Raw genomic sequence first — 19,425 nt, 5'->3', positions numbered from 1 at the left:
CAGAAGGAAAATTCCAACACCAGTAGTTCTTTAATCCATTTCTAAGAGATATGCCTTTGCCTAGAACTATGTTGATTGACCTTCAGGGTAAGTTTAAACCTGAAGCTCCACATCTGAATTGGAATCAAAACACATATCTTTCTTGCTGAACGCAATATTCTTTTCAGTTCAACAAGAATTTATCATGTGCCCAACATTATGGTAGGCAAGGGAAATGCTAAAGATGGAAAATACAGTCCCTTCTCTCTATATAGTATGTTTATTATTTCATGAAATGAAAAAAAAATCTCAAAGAATACAAAAGATGGAGACTTGCATGTAGAGATTAAGTCGTCATCTGTTTTCACCAGGCTGGTTCTCCTGCAGGTCCTCTTTTAGAAAGCAGCACACTGGCTACCTAGGGCTTAAACTCAGGTTTTATCCTAAGCTCCTCCCTTTCTCTTCCTGCTGCATCTCATCTATCACTGTCCAGCTGATGCCACCTCCGTGGTATATCTTGATCCCATATCTTTCTCCCCATCACCTGTTCTGCTACTTAAGATTAGCTTGCGTTACCTTTGGCTTGGACTATTGCAGTATCCTTTTGACTTTTTAACTGGTCTCTCTGACTCTGGCTTTCCACCTAAGCAATTTCTTAAAACACAGATCTAAAATTGATGCTGCTCTTATTAGTATTCTCCATCACTCACAAGATAGAGTTCAGACCCTGTATTCTAAACTTAGGCGTCCAGTTTTGTCTCTATCAGCATAGATACTTATACCCTACATTCTCACCAGAGCATATCCAGCTGTTTCAGCATCTGGAGTTTTACTCATTCGACTCCCCTGCCTGGAATGACCTTTCTTCTCATCTTTTCTCCGTTTGACAACTAACAAAGTACCCTTCAAATAGCCATTTAAGAAAGTATCTTCCCATCGTTTTCCTAAGTAGAACTGACCTTCTTCACCCTTGGGTCCCATGTAGACTGGGTACACATCTTTCCTTATTCCTACTATATCTACTTCCATTTGAATGTAAACTCATAAAGACAAGATACAGATACTTGTCTCTCTAGCTCCTGGGAGAGTGAGTTGGATATAGCATGTGCTCATTACAAGGCAAATGAGAGCTTGAAGGACAAATGTGTGCTAAGAAGGTGAGTGGTCATCGAAGACTATCTGAGAAGGGGCTCACCCACTGCAATACGGTCGTTTCCTATCGCTGCTGTGACAGACGAGCACAAGGTGTGTGGCTTAAAAGAGCATGAACGTATCATCTCATATTGCTGGAAGTCACAAGTCTAAAATGAGTCAGTAGGGCTGCATGCCTTCTGGGGGCTTTAGAGGAGAATATTTCCTTGCCTTTCCTGGTTTCTAAAGGCTGCCTGCTTTCATTAGCAGTGGCCCCACATCACTCTGACCTCCACTTTGGTTGTCACATCTCCTCTCTGCCTTTTCTACCACCCTCTTCCATACTTAAGGTAACTCATGATTATATTGAACCCACCAATGAAATTCCTGATAATCTCCCCATCTCCAGGCCCCTGATTATTCACGCCTACAGAAGCCCTGCTCTCATGTAAAGTTCGTAGTCACAGATTCCAGGGATAAGGATGTGGGGGACCATTATTTGGGGGGCCATTATTCCGACTACCATATCCAGGATCAAGCCATTTCTCGGATATCACAAATACTTTCAGGCACATTGTTTTGAATAGAAGACATAAAGGAACCTTGCAGGGAGGAGATGGCTGATCCTGAAGAAATTAGAAACACACACAGACAAGTCCATAAAGACTGCCTGGGGTTCACAAGCAAGTGTATAGGCTGATACACATGCCCACGGTGAGCATGGTTATGTGCCTGCAGGTGCCCTCATATCCAATCTTTTCTGATCCATCTCTAAGTCAAGGCCTCCCACTCTGCTCCCTAGTCTCCACATTGCCTTTGTGCTTTCTCTAAAAGACTTGTTCTGAAGATGAACCTTAGCTTGAGTTCACGTGTTATAGTGCTTGATGAAGGCAATCTGCCGTCCACCTAAAAAGTGCCCAGGTGGGTAAAAGGTTCTGTTTCTGCAACAGGTGGGTAAAAGGTTTCTGTTTCTCACTTCAGTCTTCTTGATATGGTAAGAGACACTTAGATCTCTGCTATTCAAAAATCAGTTGGAACATCTGAGAGAAGAATGTGAACATCCTTGGTTTGAGATGGTTGTGATTTTCCAAAGAGTTCCTTGCTTTGTTATTCCTGTGAAAAGACGGAGGAAAACTGCCAGACTGATTGCAAGCATCCTCATGGCCTGAAATTCAAGTTGCCCATTGACACAGGCCTACCTTTAAGATTCGCCATCACTCCTCTGAGGTCACACCTTATTTATCTTACTTTTGAGTACAGTTTAGTTTGTGCATGATTGAAAGCTTCTTGCATGCTATTGTCTCCCTTCATCTCCTTGTCTGATAGACAGCGGTGAGTCAGTTAAGCAATTGTTTAAATTTCTCTGCTTCTTTTCCCTTGAGACCTGACGTCCCTACTCATTTATTAACCTCTATACCTTCACTCTAAATTCTATAAATGTGTGTGTGTGTGTGGGGGGGGGCATTCTGAGAGCCAAATACCTTTTCTTTTCCCGCTTGGTAACTGGGTTCCGGATGTAATAGGACTGTGTTGTGAAACAGCAGCGCTAATCCTCTTGCCCTGAAGGGGATGGTGTTTAGAATGTTGAAAGTCCTTTATCAGGCTGAACTCTATTTCTCTATAACTAGGAGCCTCCTTATATCATAAATACTTGTCATGCAAGTGTCTTCCACTGACAAGATAATGCCTTATCAATCATAAAATTTCCAAGTTATGCAGATGTCTCCTTCTATTCTGTTTGTGTTGTCATTTGTGGATGGTGCAAAAAAGAAGTTAGAAGCAAATAAGTGAGAATCTTAATTGGGTCACTTCCCCCATACACTTGAAAAGTCAAGGACGTGTTTCTCACTGGTTTTAAAAAACAGATTGTTACTCATGCAAAATCAAGTCATGGTAATTAGACCCTCATTTTATTATGGGGCATTGGGTGAGGGGGGGAAGAGGTGGCATGAGGTAGCTTTCTGGCAAACTCAAGTTCTGAAGTGTTGACTGGATTTGATTTTTGCAGAATGGCTAACAACCACCCCAGGGCATTATCTGGAGCTGCAGGTTATATATCAAGGAGTTCTCTGAATTTGGCTAAGCTTATTAGGGATAGCATTATCATGTATGAGAAAATTCCATGAGGTTTTTTAAGTACATGGAGTCCTCGAGCAATATGAAAAACACACAGTGAACTACGAGATAGGCTGTGCTCAGTCTCAGGAGAATGACAGGTTGTCTTGACCCAGGCTGGATTTGAAGCTGAGGTCCGCGATACTGCAGAGCCGAGGTTTAGATCACTAAGTAATCCCCTCTGGCTCATCTCTGCTTAGTCTGTGTCAATTTTTTTTTAAGTACCTGAATTACATTTTTATGTTGCTCTATAATAAAGTGGTTGTGACATTTTTAATACATTTATGGTTCCTGTAACTCACTGTTCTTTTCACTTAATTGAAAGACGGGCTGGGTCGTTTGGATTTGGTAATGTGGTATCAAATGGAGTTCAGATCCAACTCAGAAATAAACAGGCCATTTGGAATTTCAGTACAAATGAAGCTTGAGGGCTGTTCAAATCATAACTCAAAAAACCTTTATTCACGGCACCCAAATCATTATATAATCTATTAGAGAATTTCACTACTAAATATACTGAACTCTTAGCTCTGAAGTTAGTCACCTCGTTTTATTTTTCTTTCTTATTCAGGAACCCAGTAGATTGGCATGCCTTTAACTGTTCAACAAACATTAATTTATGTCAGTTGTATATCAGGACTATTATACAGCGTGGAAACACAAAAATAAATATCACAATTTGCTCTTTGAAGGAGAAATATATAGAAAGAGTTGTGGGGCAATGAACTTATTTACAAAACAGAAACAGATTCACAGACATAGAAAACAAACTTATGGTTACTGGAGGTGGGGGGGTAGAGGAATAAATTGGGAGTTCAGGATTTGCAGATACTAACTACTATATATAAAATAGATAAACAGTAAGGTCCTACTGTACAGCACAGGGAACCACATTCAAAATCTTATAATAGCCTATAATGAAATAGAATACAAAAAAGAATATATATGTATAACTGAATCACTATGCCATATACCAGAAATTAATACAACATTGTGAACAGACTGTACTTCAATTAAAAAAAAAAGAAAAAAGAAAGAAAGAGTTGTGGGACAATGTAGGATAGTCACTTTGCCTAGCCTGGGGAATGACAAAAAAATCTAGTAGAGATGATTCCTGAGCTGAGCTTTGAAAGGGAGGAGGTGGTGGCCAAATCAAGCACCAGGGAGTAGAGAGTAGCCATTCTGAAAAGTGAGAAAGCTGAACAGGAATGGAGTTTTCAGTGTGTAGAAGGGGAATGGTGAGAGATGGCTAAGCAGCAGCAAAGGGACTGGCATGAAACGCCTGGTATAACAGTGCTGGTAGTTTGGACTCTAACCTGAAATTCACAGGTAGTTGTTGGGGACTTTTAAGAAAAAGAAAAACATGATGTGATTTGGGTTTGCAAAGATGCCTCTGACAACATTATGGAAAGCAGATGGGTGTTGGGGAACAGCGCAAGGAGACCAATAAGAGCGGTTTCCGAATCCAGAAGATGGCTGTCTGATCTAGAGAAGGAGAAGTGAGGATGTGGGATGCAAAGAAAAGGGAAGAGTAATGGATGATTCTTATTTCTTGCCTGAGTAGCTGGGTGGATAGGCAACAGTGTTTGCCAAGAGAGGGAAAAGTGGAGAAGTAGTACTTTGAGGAGGGAAAGAGGTAAGAGAAGAAGAGTGACATTGAAGCTAGGATGTGGTACACAGTGATAACATGATGAATAAAATATTCTTGAACAACACTGTATTGCTTTTTCTTTTAGCAGCCCATACCTTTCAATTCTTTCTAAATGAAATCTGCTTTAACTATGCCATGTTAACATTGTCCACTTCTGTGCCTTTTTTCTTTCAGCCTCCTATCACATCTTTTCCTCTTTTTTTGTGAGGTTCACACTTTCAGTTTCCTTCAGGTATAACTTAGGCATCCCACTTACCTCTTGAGTCTTAGTACCCTTGTCTACTTACAAGGCTAAATTTTAGCATTAGAGATTCACATATAGTCTCTTCCAACTCAAACATTCTCTTACTCCATGATTCTTGGGTTTTTGATGCAGCTTACCCACATCAGACTTCTTTGCAAATGATGTGATATTCCTTGGTCAGTATCAAGTTGATTACAGGAAGGATGTAACATGGGAATACCTAAGCCTGAACGAATTGCCCAGAGCTAATAACTAACCCATGGTTCTGCTGTGCATTTCCTTTAAAAAGATTAAGAGAAGAAACTGGATGAGCCTTGGGGTAGAAAGAGCAGCTAATGTTCAGACTTACCAACTGTTTCTGGAGTATAAGCAATTTGGGCATCTTGAATTGTGCTAAAAACATGGTTTTCTAATAATTATGCAACAAACACCATGATCATTATACAGTGGAACCAATCCCATGACAGATCTATCCAAAAATTTAAATTTCCTCATTACAAAAAAAATGAAGTAATAAAGATAGAATGAGGAAAAGTGAATTGTCTAGAAACAGAAGGGAACGACAAATTTGAGAAGAGAAGGAATGCTTTCAAATAGGACTTAAGGTCTTTAGATACATCATTTTGCCCGTCGGTCAAAAACCCCGCCATTAGTAATGTAACATGCACAGATGTGCTTTTTAAAGAGTACCTGTGAAGTCAAAGATGGAGTATGGTATCTGAGTTACTCTTCAGATGTCCTTGGCTTCCTCCCTTACCTCCGGGCAGTCTTTACTTACATAACAACATCTCAGGGAGATCTTCCCTACCACTTTATTTTAAATTGCCCCACTACCCAGTTCAACACTCTCCATTTTCTTACTTTGACTCCATAGTACTTAAATCCGCTTAATAAACTACATGTTTAACTTTTTTTGTTTTATGTGCATCTTCCCCTGTCCAGTTAGAATGTAGGGTTCCTTGAAACATGTAGGGTTCCTTGTTCACTGCTATATCTGCTGTCCCTAGAATAGCACTTAACAATGATAGACACTCAATAAATGTTTGCTGAATGTGTGAGTGGTCAGTTGTTTTAGAGGTCTCAACATGTTTTTCTAAGAAATTTATTTTCATCATTTTATCTTACATTAAAAATGTACTAACATTGTTGAATAACCATAAAATTATGACTAGGAGGGCTACTGTATTAAGAAAGAAGAGAAATATCTTAAGTAGTTTTTCCTAGAAGGTCCCCATTTTTTTTTTTTTTAAGGGAGAGATCTGATTCAAACAGGATAGATTTAAGGAAACTCTCTTAATGATTCTTAGCTTTAGAAAAATGGAGTTTTTAAAGAATCTATACTCTTGTGAAGTATGTTCTGAAAATATACATATAATGGCCTAAGGGGAGGGGGTGCCTTGTGAATATTTTGCTTTGGATTTTGGCAGCTTTTTATTCTCATTTGGATCGTTTGGGTAATAGGCTCACAGTTGTTCCCCCACTGTCTGTTAGATTTAGAGCTTTTGGAGGAAGCCCAGAAAGAAATGAATGAGTAGGCAGAGTGTTAATTGATTACATGTATAAGCAGAATAATGTCAGTTTATCAATTTCTGGTCCATGCCAGTTTTTAAAGGGGGTGGAGAATGAAGGCATGCTGTGCCCAGAATGGGCTGGTTAAAAAGGCAGAAGAAGCCCTATGCCCTCCCCAGTTCAGCCCTACAGTGTCTTGCTCCACCTGAGAGTTCATGTAGACTTTATTTTGTCATTAACTGCAGAACTGTATGGCTGAGGGGGAGGAGGAGAGGTAATATAGAGAAGAGGAGATTTAGTCTTTAAAGACTAGCTTTGATTTCTTCACAAATCTGAAAACTCTTAGACATATTTTCAATTTTGATATGTTCTTGTATTCATTCATTTCTTCAATAGACATTTTAAAAAATTTTTAATGGAGGTCCTGGGGATTGAACCCGGGACCTCAGTCATGCTGAGCACACACTCTACCACTGAGCTATACCCTCCCCACTCAATAGACATTTTCTGATGCCTGCTCTGCATCTGGCACTGCACTCCCCCTACGTAATATAGGGATGCATTCATTACTGAAAAAATATGTTTTGAGCCTTTACTAGCGTCAGGCTCGGTTCCAAGCACTAGTGATAGAGAAGTGAACACATCCAAATTCCTGCTTCCACTGCGCTCACATAACATGAACAATGACAATAGCGAGTGAACAGAAACAAAAACATGCACATATCCCAGGTGTGCACCGGTGCTACAGTGGCAAATAAAGCCAGGTAAGTGGAATGGAGCAAGGGCTGAGGGTGTGGAGATAATTAACTTTTTTAATTGCCCTTTTTTTTTTTTTTTTTGAGGTGGGTAGGTAATTGGGTTTGTTGTTTGTTTGTTTATTTTTAACGGCAGTGTTGGGAATTGAACCCAGCACCTTGTGCATGCTAAGCGTGCACTCTACTGCTGAGCTATATCCTCCCCCTTTGGAGATGAATCTGAGATGAACCAGGTGGCAGTATTATTTTTAGGGATGCTTTTATGCTTAAGAAACATAGTTCTGGTGAGAAATGTGAGGGCCAGTTTGCATGGTGGTAAGAGGAGGGTTGGTGGTTAGGTATCACTGTGATTGTACGGGGCAGAGATGGCAACGGCTGTGCTAAGGGGCTGGCAGTGAGGCAGAGAAGAGTGTAAGGAAATAAGTCTCTCTGTGTATTTATATTTACCTATGTATCATATACATGTATGAATATATATCAATGTATCTTATTTATTTATCTATATATAGGAAGAGGGAGAAAATAAAGAAGGTATAGCCACGTTTTTAAAAAAAAGTAGACTAGACAGGACTCAGTCCCTTTTTAAATCTTTATCGAGCAGCTGCTCCATCTGGGTAGTGTGCTAGACAGCTCAGACACTCCGTGTACGTATACAGGTGCGCGGTTCTTCTCGTAGCAGGGTCTGTGAGGTCTGACGCAGCATGGACTGTCTACCTCAGAGAATACTTAGCAAATTCGTGAACTGTGCCTGTCACATTTTCTGTGTCTTCTCAAAAAAAGAGAATTACTTCTTAGAGGTCGTTAGTAAAGGCAAATGTATTTCCTTTTTAGACTCATGTTTGTATGACATAAGCAAGTCTTGTTTTCCCTGCAGGACACAAAGCCTGGGCAGCCCTACTTACTGAAGGTAATAATATAGCCGTTAGATTTTCAGTGAAGAAACAGTTGCCTTGAGGATGAGACATGTTAGCTTATATACAATTTGCAGATTGATGGGTTGTTTCCCACCTACACTACCCCTTCAAGAATGTAGCTGCTAGCTTCGGATACACGTGTGCACACATGCACACACCCATATGAAGTCAATTTTTTAAGAGAGTTCTCTAGTGCTGATGAGTGTCACTTCAGAATACTTTCTCTTCCCATTAGATTGGATTATTGAGCCGGAGAGTGGAGGGTTCGTCCGTTTCTGACCAGGACACTGATGAGCCTCATGAATTAAAATTTATGTCTTCCCTTGTTACTGATATGCCACCTGGCTCTTTTGAATTATCACAGCCACCAAATGAATTTTATAGTCCATTGGGGGCTGTCCATGCTTGTTAAGGTGATATTTCCATCGCTGGCATAGCACGGAATCTCATCTTCTCCTTGGAGAATAATCACAGTGCCGAACTCTTATCAACTGTCTTTTGCTTCTTAAAATGGTTTCTTAAGTTATGTAGAGAGCCAGTCAGAGGGTGGAATTAGTATCAAACCCTGGGGGCCCCGCTGATTATCTCTATTGTGTATCATCTTCTGACAACACCAGCCTCTGGTTTAGTGACGTATGTTCCCTAGATGGGTTTGTTCCATTTCCATCTGGTGTTTCCTCTATTTCTATTCTTCTGTTACTAATTTCTCTTATTTTCTACTTCTCTTTCTTCCCTATCCTATTAAAATACTTAGGTTCACTCAGCCAGGAGGTTTACTTACATCATCATGTTTAGTTCTTCCAAGAATCTGTGAGTAGGTATTTCTGTTCCTATATTACAGATGCAGGAAGGTTGCCCAAGGTCACTCAGGTAATAGGAAAAAAAAGCCAGGATTCAACTTGTGATTATAGGATTCCAAAGACTTTTTTTTTTTTTTTAATATCCAATACTGCTTCTTAAGAAAGCCATGTGTTTCCCTTTATTCTTCTAAACCTCACTCTGGCATTCTCAGTATCTCACAGCAAACTCTCCTGGAAGAAGAAAATAATGCTACAATATTCACTTCAGTGTCTCTCCAGTAATTTTCCTCTAAGTCATGAAATCAGTATGAGAAGATAAAGAACCATAAAATTTGGGCTTAGGAAACATGGTTTCGAGTACAGTTCTGGCACCAACTAGTCAGGTGATCTGGGTGAATTTCTCTGCAGTGTAAAATGACATAGTAATCCCCACGAGATCTTGGGATTGTGGAAAGATTAAAATGAGATGACTTAGAGGTGTCCATGGCAATCTGATTGACCCAAAGGCATACAGTGGCTGAAGATCAATGGTTTAGATGGAAGAGCCCTAATGAGTTCTCCTGGAAGTTTCTGCAAATCAGATGCTGGGGCATGCCTGAGTCCCTGTCTATCCTAAATTATATTTGTGAGAACCACTCAATATATTGTTCTAAACTTGAGTTTTTTCCTTCAAGTGTTCCAAAGTCAAGTTTTGTTGTTTACAACCCAGGGAATCTAATACAATACCCAATCTACAATTCCCCCAGGAGTGATTCCCGTGGGATCTCAGTGAGCCAGAATTCGAAGTATCTACTACTCTGAAACCAAAATGGCTAAATTGAGTAGATCCTAGGCAAGGAGTTTGCTTGAGAGACTATATGCTTGTCTCATCTAATAAGGGTTTGGGTCCTGGTGGTATCATATTCCATCCTCCTGAAAACTGGCATTAGGTTGGCCATAAAGCTAGCATACTCACTAGAGGGGAACCCTGGGGCCAGAGCTAACTCAGACCTGGAGTAGATTCTGAGGGACCGCTCTAGATGACAAGGATTCTCTGAGCTTTCCTAGCTCCACTGGCCATCTGCACTCAGGGACCCTGCAATGACAGTAAGTACTGACATGAATTGCTAACTGAAATCCACTTGGATCCTAAGCAGGGCTGCCTTTGTTGATAAGGAAAAGGGAGGTTCATGTTCTAACTACAGGCAAGGCTGCTTGGCAGAGATTAAGGGTATCTTGTCTTAATACAAGAGTTAATGCAGATTTGTGACTAAAGCCTTAAAGTCTGTACCTGTGGAGGACATCAAGCTCCAGCCACCGAGTGAAATAGGGAAAAAAGAGGTAAAGATTCTCCTAGGAATTTACCTTTTTTTCCTATCACAATCTGCCCCATGAGGAATTCTTAAAACACTTACCATGAGCATTGTTTCCCTAGGGTAAACTTCACATTTTAGATTAGTTTGGTTTTTGGAAAAAACAAAGGGGTGTGTGTGGTAAGGGTGGGCATGTGTGTACTGTGTGTGTAACAGCTTTGGTCCTGGTTTGTGATGACAGTAAACTGAAATTCTGAATTTGTTTGGGAGATGACTGGAGAATATCTGATTTCCTAGCAACCAGTTCCATTACTGAACTGTTCTCCAAATACATCTCTTTTTTACTGTTTAACTAGCCTAAGCAGTGCACTTACGGCTGTACCATATATGAAAAATGAATTGTTCCTTCATTTACAGGGGTATTTGGTCTTTTAAGTGTGCAATGATTTGGGGGTAATATGTAAAGTCAAGATCCAGATGGCTTGCCAGTATTGAAGATCTATTTTACGCACACAACTTTTGGGTCTTAACTCACGGCACCTTAGCCAAATCCAAATGAAAAAGTTAATTATTGTCTGTTTCTCTAAATTCCCAAAAACTATTTTACTTGGATAAAGCGCTCTTCCCTCTTGCTGAGTCGGTGGTTCTATTACTGCTATTAAACATTGCTAGAGCCTATTAGAGGGCTGAGTTAATGGATCCTAACTGCTACACACTTACCTCATTAGTTATGTGAGAATTATGTAATTCATACTTTGAAAAATATAAATAAAAGGAAAGATGAGTCACTTAATTGAAAGATGATATAAGTTTGCTTGAAGAAAAAAAACCGTATCCTTGATTTCAGAAGGACGTTCAATGTAGATAGCGCTCATCCCTGTCTGTACATTAGAATCACCTGCCGATGCGTTAAAAAAGACCAATACGCCAGTCACAATCTAGACTATTTAAGTGGGAATCTCTAGAAGGGGAGCCTGAGCATTGGTATTTTGAAATAGCTTCTTGGGTGATCCTAGCTCATAGTCAGAATTGAGTACCCTCATAAAATGCCTGTCTCAAGTGATTCAATGATGAGTATCACTACCTCCAGTTTTACAATGTTAACCTGGAGAAGATGAGACAATGCCCTTGGAAGGAGATAATGCCTTCAATTGAACATGAAAATTCTGTGTAATTAAACCTAACCTGAAATTTCATAGCCAAGCAAATACTCTGTTTGCTCTAAGACACTCTTACCTTCTTCTCATACGTACAGTAATCCATACTCATAGGTTGTTTCTCTGCTGCATTTCCCTTTTTTTTTTTTTTGGTAGCAACTAAAATAATTCCCTAGTATTTTAAATCTTGTCATAGCAGTTAATCCTACTTTTAGTTCTTTTGCATGGCTGCACAGCCACCTGGAAAGAAAACAACATGTTAATTACCGAGACAAGTTGGAATTCAAATGTCTCTTGAGTAAGGAGCTTCTAAAGACTTTGAAAAAGAGCAATGCATGTGTGTTTGTCCATTGCAATTAGCATTAGTGGACACAGCCAGTCCAGCTCTCCCATATGCTAGTGGCAACAACATCTGTATAGTCCTCTGTACCTTACCATGCAGCCTCCTCCTCATCTTATCCTCACTGTAACTCTGTGAAGTAGGATGGAATAAGAATAATTATACCCATTTTATAGACAAGGAAATAGAACTTTAAGGTTGGTTAATGGCTTTTGAAGTATAATTCTACTGCACCATTATCTACAACATGATGCTTCTGTAAATGGGATCGTTTCTTCCTTTGTATTTATACTGCCGCTTGCTTGTATGTAGAAAAGCTATTGGTTTTTATATGTTAACTTTGCACTCAGACTACTGTCAAACTTTTCGTACTGATCTAATGATTTTTCTCTTTTTTTCCCTTGGGTTTTGCAGATTATAAACATAGTATCTCTAAATAATGACAGTGTTGCTTCTACTTTGCTATTAGTGCACACCTTATTTTTTTTTTATCTTGTCTATTTGTAGTGCTAATTAATTACAGAATGATGTTAAACATTTGTGATACTGGACATTCTTTTCTTGGTAATAACTTTAACGGCAATACAGTGAAATGTTCCATGTCTAAACCTGATACTGGCTTTTATTTTGAGAGAGAAATCTCTACGTACGTGTGTGTTTATTGTATATGTGCTTATAAAATATATGCATGTATAAAATGCAATATTAACAAGTATCCAACTCTTAAAACTCAACAAGTAAAAGATAAACCACCCAACTGAAAAATGGACAAAGGATTTGAGTAGACATTTCTCCAAAGAAGATACTCAAGTGGCCCATAAGCCCATGAAAAGATGCTCATCATTAGTCATTAGGGAAATACAAATCAAAACTATAAAGAACTACTGCTTCACTTCCACTAGCGTGTCTATAACTTTTTATAAATGAAAAACAAGAAATGTGGGTGAGGATATGGAGAAATTGGAACCTTCATACATTGCTGGTGGGAACTGAAAATGGTGCAGCACTGTGGAAAACAGTTTGGTGTTTGCTCAAAAAGTTAAACATTGAATTACCATATGCTCCAACAATTCCACTCCTAGGTGTATCTTTCAACCTAAAGATGTCATTACTGACTGAATTGTGTCCCCCACCCCAAGTCCCACCCCAGATTCATGTGTTGAAGCCCTAACTCACAATGTGACTACATTTGGGCATAGGGACTTTTAAAAGGTAATTAAGATTAAATTAGGTCATAACAGTCTGACCCTAATCCAACATGGTGGGTATCCTAATAAGAAAAGAGAGTTAGCAGGAGCTTGGGTGCACAGAGAAAAGGCCATGTAAGAACACAGTAAGATGGTCGCCGTCCGTAAACCAAGGAGGGAGATCCCAGGAAAACCCAGCCCTGCCAGCACCTTGACCTTGGTCTTCCAGCCTCCAGAGCTGTGAGAAAATACAGCTCTGCAGTTGGTGCCACCCGTTCTATGATTTTTTTGTCACGGCAGTCTTAGCAGACTAATACAGATGTTTAAGCCAAAACTGCTACATGATGTTTACAGCAACACTAATCATAACAGCCAAAAGGTAGAAACAACACAAATGTCTACCAACTGATAAATGGATAAACAAAATGTGCTTTGTCCATACAATGAAGTATTATTCAGCCTAAAAAGGAAATACTAACACATACTACAGCATGGGTGAACCTTGAAAGCATTATGCTAAGTGAAAGGAGTTTCATTTTTGGAGTGGCTAATAAAATTGAATACGTTTTCATATGTTTATTGGCCATTTGGAGATCCTTTTCTGTGAAGTTTTGTTAAATCATTTGGCCAAGTCTTGTCTTTATTTATTTTAAAAATTATTTGTTATGATCATGATTTCTCAACCCTTTGTTTTAAATGTATTATAAATATCTTCTCCCACTCTGTAGGTTGCCATTTTATCCTCTTTGATGGTACCATATTTTGGGGGTTTTTTTGTTTGTTTGTTTTGTTACTGTTTTTATTCAGGGTCAGTTTTGTATTGCATCCAAGTGTTACAAGTATCCATATACATATAAGAAAAGCCTCTTATTATGCTTCTTATATACTTTCCAGTGTTTTATATATCTGAATAGTCCCCAATCCTTATTTGTAATTTTGACTTTCTGGTGGGTTTTTTTCCTCCTATTTTATTGGCTAGGTTAACTAGTATTGTATCAGTGTTTTATTTTTCCTCTTCAAAAAAATGGTCCTTGGATTTATTTATTAGTTTTGTAGTCTTTAAATTATTAATTTTTATTTGGCTTTTATCTCTCTTAATACATTCCTTTTCTTTCTGTTAATTGCATTTTGTTGCTCTAATTTCTGGAGTTGAATAATTAATTCATGTATTTTTAATTCTTTCTTTTTAAAAGATGTAAGAATTTAATTATATAAATGTTCTGTCAAGCACAGCTTTCTTCATATCCCTTCAATAGAATACATAATTTTTTCATAATTATTATTTTATAAAGCAACTGTTCCTTTAAAAATAGTGGGATAGGCAGAATAATTTAGGAACACAGTATCTTCAGTTCAGATAAGTTGTCTCAGACCATTTTTCTCATCAAATCCATCAAGTTATCTGCCAGAGTGGCAGGTCTTCATTCTTTTAGGTTTTGCCTCCTTGATGAGAAAAAGAGGCACATGCTCCCTGACAAGCCGGGCAGATGCACAGGCCTTCTGTGTGATGGGTTAGCATTTAGCCAGCTGTTCTGAGCTGGCTCTTACCCAGCTTCTCTTTGCCCACATTCCAACCTGCAACTCACCTTACTTGCCTCTTGAAGAGATGGCGTATACCAACCACCTGACTGTGGTCTAGCTGCTTTTTTCTTCCCTCATCCCCAAGGAGAGGGACCTGGGCTACTCCCAAGGCCCACATGTGATGTATTCCAATGAGAGATTGCTGTTTGATCTTCAGGGTCATGCCAATTGCTTTTGAAGAATGCTGTAGAATCCTACATGGATTCATACCACTCTGGATCGGCTCCAATAAACCTCCCTTGGTTCGGTCCCAAATCTGCATCTATGAAATATATTCTTAAGTTTTGATTTGAAATTGTTGCTATCTGCTGGTTTCAAAACAAGATGGGTTTTCCTTCTCCACTTTTCATTTGTTTTACAGCTTTCAGCTGGCTCTGTAGAGAGCAGATAATGGTCCCTATCCTGCTGTATTCCACCTGACTTCTGAAGTGTGTTAGTTTTACAAGTAATTTTTATTATATTGATTTTTTTCAGTTTTATTGAGATCTAATTGACATATAGCAGTGTGTAAATATTAGTATTGTTTTTAACAGAAAACACAAAATAATTAAAGTGAATGATTTTTAAAGGTATTTTGTTTTTTACCTGTTATTTAATGAGGTTCCCTCTCTCTCTCCCCACTCCCCCTTCACTGCATCTCTTTGTACAGCAAGGTGAAAACAGGACAATGTAAGTGTTTTTTTGTGAATACATTCAATGAGGTGATGATAAAAGAACATTTGATTAGACAAATCAAATGCTTCCTGACAGCATCCATTTCTAAGCAAACTCCATTTGTTTAAATCTTCCCCAAATCACCCAATACAAGCCTGATTCTTATAACAAATCCTTTCTGACACCATCTCACTAAGACACCCCATAGCCCTTGGTTTTATTCCTTTGTTGCAGTGACTTAATACATCTAATTTTTTTCTAGTACAGGTGTTATGGTAGTTTTTGGCTGTAGGATATTGACAAGTAATATTGTTTCTTTGTAATTCATAAATCTATCCAGGACTATTTATTGAGTATACATGATTTGTTTGATATAAAATAAAAAATTAACAATAACTAATATTGTTATGTACACTTAAAAGGAAGAGTTAATTATAATAACATGTGAAGTTTATAGAACATTTTTACACTTATAACAAGTTTTAATCTACAATAATTTTATAACATTGTCTTTCATGTATAGGTACAAAAGTGGAAGCTCAGCGATATTAATTGGAAGTTACAGTATTAAATACTTAATCTATTAACTTTACGGCATGAAATAGACACTACAAAGGTAGCTACTAATCATTCTGAGTAATCAGCAAGGAAACTGAGGTTCAGAAAGAGCCAGTACATTTCTGGAGATCACATACTTAGCAAGGGGCTGAGCCAAGGTCCATCTCTAAACCTCATGTTTTTTCAGCTTTATTGTGATATAATTGACATATAAAGTCGTGTAAGTTGAACGTGTCTCATGCGTTCATTTGATACACTTATATATTGCAAAATGATTACCACCATAGCTTTAGCTAACACCTGCATCACATCACATAATTACCATTTCTTTTTTGTGATGAAAACATTTAGAATTTACCTTTAATAACTTTCAAGTAAATAATACAGTATTAGTAACTACAGTTACCATGTTGTATATTACAGCCCCAGAACTTACTCATCTTATAGCTGGAAGTTTGTGCTCTCTGACCGACATCTCTCCATTTCCCTCACTCCCACATCCCTGGTAACCACCCTTCTCTCTGTTTCTATGAGTTCCGCTTTTTCAGATTTCACATATAAGTGATATCCTACAGTATTTATCTTTCTCCATCTGAGTTATTTCACTTAAACCCTCAGGGTCCATTCATGTTGCAAATGGCAGGATGTCCTTCTTTCTCATGACTGACTAAAATTCCACTGAAAAAAAATTATATATATCTCTATATATTTAACATCTTCTTCTATCTAGTTATCTGTTGATAGACACAAGTTGTTTTCATTTCTCAGCTATTGTGCGTAATTCTGCAATGAACATAGGGATACAGATATTTCTTCAAGATCATCCTATTTTCATTTCCTTTGTATATATACCCAGAAGTGGTGTTACTGGATCGTATGATAGTTCTAGTTTTAATTTTTTGAGCAATCTCCATACTGTTTTCCATAGCGGCTATACCAATTTGCATTCCCACCAACAGTGCACAAGAATTCCCTTTTCTCTACAGCCACACCAATGCATGTTGTCACTTGTCTTTTTGATGATGGCCATTCTGACAGGTGTGAGGTGATATCGCCTTGTGGTTTTGATTTGTATTTCCCTCATAATTCATTTTGCTGAGTACCTTTTCATGTACCTCTTGGCCATTTATGTGTATTCTTTGTATAAACCTCGTCATTTTTGAGTGCTACACTGATATTCAGAAGCTGAGAGGGGAAGGGTGTTCCAAGCCAAAAAGTGAGAGACTACATGGTGTGTTTGAGGATATGGAATACATTTATTATTGCTTGAGTATATGGCTAGTGAGAGAGAAGCTAAGAATGGGGTTGGAAAAGTGAGTAGTAGGTGTGTGTTGGGAGATGGGTGGGGTGGATCTTGGACTACATTTGAAACAAATGAGAAGCTATCACAGGCTTATAAAGGGAAATGCCATGTGAAAACGTGTGTTTTTGAAATAGTGCTCTAACTGCAAAGTAGAAAATGGATTTGAGGGGAGTAACACAGTGATAACGAGACCAATTAGGAGGGTATTGTAGTGTTCTGGGCGAAATATGATGTTGCCTTGAATGACAGTGGTGACAGTAACAATAGAGAGGAGTAGAAAGATTTAAGAGATTTATGAGCTAGATTCCATGGGATTCAGCTGTTGATTGGATTGAGGCGATGACAGAGTGAGTGGAGTCAGGGATAACGACTAAATATCAGACTTAAGCAATTGCTGGAATGGTAATAAGTAGAAGTAAATTTGTTGGAGGAGAGAACTGTTAGCTTTGACATGTTAACTTTCAAAGGTACCTGTGTGTAAGTGCTTAACAGCCAGTTGGATATTCAAGCCTAAAGCTCAGGAGACATCTGGGGTGTGTGTGTGTGTGTGTGTGTGTGTGTGTGTGAGAGAGAGAGAGAGAGAGAGAGAGAGAGAGTTATCCGCATAGAGTTGGCAGTTGATGACTTGTGAAGAACAAGAGAAACAGGAACCAAGACCAAACTTTGAGAAACACCAACATTTGAAGGGTATGTACATGGAACAGAACATGGACAGGAGTTTTAAAAAGAGCAGCCAGAAAGGGTTGGTGCCATAGAAGCCATGAAGTAGGAGCAGTTCAAACTAAGACACGGAGCAAGGCCAAGATATTGTTGAGTTACAGAGTTGGATTGGTAGAGGGACCTGAGGATGTAAGAAAATCTTCCTTTCCTTTTCTTTTAATTTTTCCATTGAGACAAAGGGTCTGCAGTGTCTTCTTGGATCACACTTTCTTTTTATATACTCCTTCCTGTTTTCCTTGGTCATTTGTTTTGATCCCCAGTTCTGTTCATCAGTGGCTCCAACCAAGAAAGCACACCTCAAGGTCTTTGTCCTGGAAGGGAAGGGGGGTGTCATGTCCTTATTGTGCATCTTTGGTAGATGTTTCTGAAATACCTCATCCCGACAGCCGTACATTTATGAACAAAGTCATCTTTGTCTTGACAATACTGGCCAACTTGCATAGCACTACTTTGATGAGTTATTATTGCCAAAAAAGGGTCTGGCTTCTAACCTTTCTTACCAAAGACACCATCTACTAAGAGTGAAAAAGGAAGGACCAAAGGAAATAAAGTGAAAAAGAAAGTTCTGTCTTGTCCCTCTGAACACATACGTAGAGACTGCGGGAAGAATGGACACTGTGGTCAGATGTGTTCTTTCTACTGATTATTTCTAGGCGACAGAGCTCACAGCTGTTATCACTCTCCCATCCAACCTCATTAAATTTCCACGAACCTACTTCAAACTTTACTTTGAAATATTGTCTGTTTTCTTTTAAATTAAAGGAAATTTATTGCTATTAGTATTATTATTCACATTGGAAGGTTTTGCTCCCAAAAAGCCCATAGATTGAAGCCCATTCTATGTAATTTTCTAATGTCTAGTTTAGATCTATATGCACTGAAGTTTAACAAACATTTTACACAGGGATGATTTTAACTAAAGCAGTGGGACTGCTGATACTGTTCTGCCTTTTCAGACCTAGACCACCCCTTCTTTTTTCCTTTTTTGCTTCATCTAGCTTCCTGTTCCTTCACCGTTCTGATAGTTTTGATGCATGCAGGAAGTGGCAGGGGCGGGGTGGCTGACAGTGCTACTTTTCCTTCTCTGGATCCTGATTATTTCTCATTTTTTTCCACTTCATTTCCATGTTTTTCTTCATCCTACCCAGTCTCCAGAGAGAGAGAGAGAGAGAGAGAACTTTTTAATATGTTTAAAACAATCTTCGAAATGATACATTTCTGTCACTTCCCTCTCACTTTTTAAATTATAAACTAAAATAAAAATGGGCATATTGATAAAAGCTTCCAAGACTGCTGCCTGCTGCTTCCTGGTGATTAGGTGTGAGAAATTGGCCCTTCTTAGTTCTGACAAAAAATATGCGAATGATAATTAAACCAAAATGACAGTGTAGTAGACACACTTATTTCCTTTCTTCCCACCTTTTTCCCTTTGGTATGGCTATGTAGGGAAGTTTTATAACTTCTTGAATGAGGGGCTGAAGGTTAAGGAAAAGTCCATACCCAGTGGCACACCAGTTCTCCTTGGAAAGAACAGA

General features: G+C 38.7%; 2 long non-coding RNA genes across 2 annotated transcripts in view; both read left to right on the top strand.

Moving 5' to 3' along the window:
* The window catches only part of LOC116666611, a 1,176,059-nt gene that overhangs the window by 1,149,356 nt on the left and 7,278 nt on the right, over window positions 1-19,425 (top strand). The gene's annotated exons all lie outside the window — the stretch shown is intronic.
* LOC116666609 lies at window positions 908-17,999 on the top strand. Its single transcript, XR_004323551.1, has 3 exons — window positions 908-917; window positions 9,478-9,481; window positions 17,875-17,999. It is a non-coding gene; the product is annotated as an uncharacterized LOC116666609 (long non-coding RNA).

The sequence above is a fragment of the Camelus ferus genome, chromosome 1, assembly GCF_009834535.1.
Source record: "Camelus ferus isolate YT-003-E chromosome 1, BCGSAC_Cfer_1.0, whole genome shotgun sequence".
NCBI classification, from domain to species: Eukaryota; Metazoa; Chordata; class Mammalia; order Artiodactyla; family Camelidae; genus Camelus; species Camelus ferus.
Note: the sequence above shows the minus strand (reverse complement) of the source record. Positions and strands in the feature narration are given on the sequence as shown.